The sequence below is a fragment of the Cibotium barometz genome, chromosome 1 (assembly GCF_041138505.1).
Source record: "Cibotium barometz isolate CiBa-2024 chromosome 1, ASM4113850v1, whole genome shotgun sequence".
Taxonomy (NCBI): Eukaryota; Viridiplantae; Streptophyta; class Polypodiopsida; order Cyatheales; family Cibotiaceae; genus Cibotium; species Cibotium barometz.
The window spans coordinates 26,533,663-26,537,804 of NC_141046.1; the positions used below are offsets into that span (position 1 = coordinate 26,533,663).

Below are 4,142 nucleotides of genomic sequence, written 5' to 3' on the forward strand. Positions count from 1 at the left end.
GTTGGATGCTAATGAATGTTGGGTAGCCCTTTTGAAGTTGGGGAGAGAGAGTTGGATGCTAATGAATGTTGGGTAGCCCTTTTGAAGTTGGGGAGAGAGAAGTCCCCCTGGGTGGGATGATTTGTTTGTTGAATTTTTTATTACCTTTTAGCCATCTTTGAAGGATCTGGTATGGAAAGTGTGTAGAGAGTCTTTTACCTCTGGTACCCTGGATAAGGACTTTAAGGAGGGGCTAGTGAAACTTATCCCCAAACAAGTAGCCTACAACAATAGGTTCAATCATTGGAGACCCACCATCACTTTGTTGATTGTTATATATAAAATCCTAGCCGAGGTCATTGCCCTAAAGATCACCCCTGTTCTTCAAGAAATTATATCTAAGAGACAATATGGTTAAATAAAGGGAAGATCGATATATGACAACATATATGCATCCATGTTAGGGAGATATGTGGCCTTGAAAACCCATCAAAAGTGTATAATGTTGCAATTGGATCTGGAGAAGGCTTATGAGAGAGTCCATTGGTCATTTGTGGCTAGGGTGATGGAGAAACTGGGGTTTGGAATCAAGATGGCCATATGTATCTACACTCTCACCTTGGGAGGACATTCTAAACTTTTGTTGAATGGGAGAGTGGTGGGGGGTTTTGAAATCAATAGGTCTGTAAGGCAGGGTTGCCCCCTTGCTCCACTACTATTTGCTATTGCATCCCATCCTCTAATAGTGGCCTTGGAAGATGCTTGTAGGGTAACTGGATTGAAATTGAGAAATGGTGTGACCAGCTGGTGATACAATGCTTTGCTGATGATTCACTGCTTTTCTTTAAAGCGTGATAATAACACTGTTTATTATTCAGGAATTTGTAGAAGACTTTGGGTCCAGATGTAATATACATAAGTCCAAGATCATAAGTTTGTCTGAGGATAATGATTTTGCAAGGTGGGCATGTGAGGTCATTAAGAAGGACATATTATTAGACATCTAGGGATCGCCTTTGGGGTAGAGGTTACAAATAAGCAACTGACTAATTGGGCCTTAATTGGGTTTAACTTGAAGTTGAAGAAATGGTTAGAGTTTGGGAAATGCCATTGGAAGAAGATTGTGGGTCCCATAAGGACTTCCTGTGGAGGAATGGGAAACCTAATAGGAGATCTTCAGGCCTAGCTTGCCTAGGACAAACTATGTCTACCCAAGAGTGAAGGTGGCATTGGTATTTTGCACCTACCCTCTTAGACTAGAGTAAGGACTGCTTTGCTCCTTCCTAAATGTCTTCAGCAAGAGGAGATATGGACTGGGATTGTCCAGCCATTAGAGGGCATGGGGTAGAATTGGCAAATGGGTATGTCACAACATAGGTATACAAGGCCAGTGGGGGGACTGGATTTTAAGGAGATGGGCAGCCCCAGTGATGGGGTTGCTGACTTAATCTTCAACATAATGAGGTTTTGTTATCTATGGGAAATATGGAATACCAGGAACTGTATTATCTTTCAGAATGGAACCTCTCTTGTGTTGGATGTGACAGGGTTGATGCATAAATGTATATACATGTGTTGGTTTGTATAGTATGTGAACAAGCTAAATAAGGAGGAGATGGTACAGCTAATTTAGGCTCTCCAAATTGGCATAGCTTGACCTCTATATCTTCTAGGGGGACTGTCATGCATACTAGGTAAACCTGACATAATGTTTCAGGGATATTCTGGGTTGGATTTGAAACCAAAACCTCTGAAGTTTGGATTGAAAACAAAGAGGGGGTACCTGAAAGAAAAGCAGATTGACTACATCTATGTGGCTTTTATTGAGAACCTTGGGAACAAGGCCAACATTAAAAATATAAGGGGAAGTATTGGAGAAGCAGTCTCCCAAAGGGTGTACAACTGAAGCCATCCTGGGAGCACTCATCCTTTGTGCTAGAAGATGATAGATAGAGTTTGATATGTAGTCTTCTTAATATGGACATGAGCTTGTAAAATTGGGTTTGTGGATATGAGCTTGTAACTGGGTTTTGTTGTAAAGCTGTTTTTGGAATTATATATATATATATATATATATATATATATAACTATTGTTCCCAGAAAAAAAAAGGTTTGAGATTCTACTTTAGTTTTCATTTTAACGCTTATTCAACCTAATTAATATAGAAAGCAACATTTGGGTCGCCTTTTTAAGAGAGTTTTAGGCATACATTAGGAAGTCCAAAAGCAAGGCATAAGTGCACCCCATGTTGATAGTGGAAGGATGCTCAAAGTCTGAAAGTAAATTGAAAAGCCTTTATATAAATATTTGTTAAAAACTAAAAAAATGGTCACATTGCACTGATCGAGGTGTAAATCTGCCCTATTTGATTGAACATAACGAAAGCAAAACCACAGCTTTCCTACATCTCTCTCGTAGTTGGTGGTCTCTGACTTGGGCGCTTTAGGGCAGTTCCGCGGTGAAGTGGGCCGCCTGATTTGGCAGATTTGGCGGAGTGGGCGTTCTATTTCGGTGGAATTGGCTAAGTGGGCGGTGAATTTTGTTGGATTTGGCTGTGTGGGAGCCCGAATTCGGTGGTCTGGGCGAATTGGGCACTTCTCATTTTCGCCGAAAAATGACCGTTCACCAGCTCTGGAGGTTTCCAAGGGGGGAAGAGGACCTGGCAGCGATGAGAGGAGAGAGAACAACTTTAGCAACAATGCCCGGTCTGCAGCAATTGAACAATGAAGAGCTCGCTGACCTGCGGGACCTGATATTGCGCTACCACATGCACTCCATAGCCCAAAACCAGTGCTGTTCCATGGTAGTGCAGCGTATTCGGGCGCCCGTGCAGGTGGTCTGGTCAGTTGTGCGCCGCTTCGACAACCCACAAGCCTACAAGCACTTCATCAGCAGCTGCTTCATGAGCGGAGACGGCCAAGTGGGCAGCACGCGAGAGGTAAGAGTGGTCTCTGGCCTGCCTGCCGCTTCCAGCACTGAAAGGCTTGAAACCCTAGATGAAGAAAGACATGTATTTAGCTTTAAAATTGTGGGGGGTCAACATCGCCTCAGAAATTACCAGTCCATCACTACCCTCCATGAAGTCCAGATGGGGGGGATGCCTGCCACCATGGTCATTGAATCCTATGTTGTTGATGTGCCTGATGGGAATACTAGAGATGAAACTAGGGTCTTTGCAGACACCATTGTCAAGTCCAACCTCCAGTCCCTTGACCGGATCTCAGAGCATCTTGTAACTCATGAGCATAGCCAAACCCTCTTAGGGGCATACGGTGCCCGTTGGAGAGCCAGAAGCCCGCCCATATACTGATGTTGGTTTACCTCAATGCTGTGGCAGTAGGTCTACTCATTTTGCAAGCTTTATTGGTTTGGTGGAGTGCATAGAATTGAGTTTTACTTTTGCAGAGATGATAGGATCCACCAAAGCACTCTTAAACTCAAGTGACAGAAACATGATCAGTCGTCTGCCGCTGTTTTGATATGTGGTTCATAATGCCGGCTTTCCAGCATGACACCGAAGTTTGTGATCTTTCTCCCCCTCTGGTTATGGGTTGGGTCTTGGCTTGCATCGATGGCATCTGTGGAATATCAGCATTGGTATTAAAGTGCTCAAGAAGCCGTTCAGGGGCCACAGCATGCCCACGCTTCTTCTAAGAATAGCTGAGCATAGCTATTTTGTTTGAACAATGTTGTCTCAGTATGTAAACCAGTTGACTCTTTTTATTTGTCACAGCGTGTACAAGCCCATGTAAACTAGCCTACCAGTCTTTTGATGTAAACTAGCTGGAGGGCCGTGTGTAGTTGTATTGTGGATATGTGTATCATGTTGTTTCTGATGAAGATAAAGTTGCTATGTAACTCATCTGGTTTTGGTAAAGTGTGTATTTATTCACTTAGTGTGTATTAAAGTGTTTCTGTATTCACTGTGTGTTTGTTGATTATCTTCATTGATTGAAGTATGGTATGGCATAAGAGGGGGGGGGGGGGGGGGGGGGCGGTTATGTGTGGTTTGTAGAGGGTCATACTTTCCAAGGTCTGTTTATGCTGAAATTTGAGAGAGTTGATCTAATTACAAAGTATGCTATGGTTTGTATTATAATGGAACCATACCATGCATTTGGGAAAAGCTTAGTGTTTTCATTCAACTTGGGTTTGCATTTGG

General features: G+C 43.0%; 1 pseudogene across 1 annotated transcript; it reads left to right on the forward strand.

Annotated features, from left to right (window-relative positions):
• Positions 1-2,374: 2,374 nt before the first annotated feature.
• On the forward strand, positions 2,375-3,855 carry LOC147641801 (abscisic acid receptor PYL12 pseudogene; annotated as a pseudogene). Its single transcript, XR_015266125.1, has one exon. The product of XR_015266125.1 is annotated as an abscisic acid receptor PYL12 pseudogene (transcript).
• The last annotated feature ends 287 nt before the right edge of the window (positions 3,856-4,142 follow it).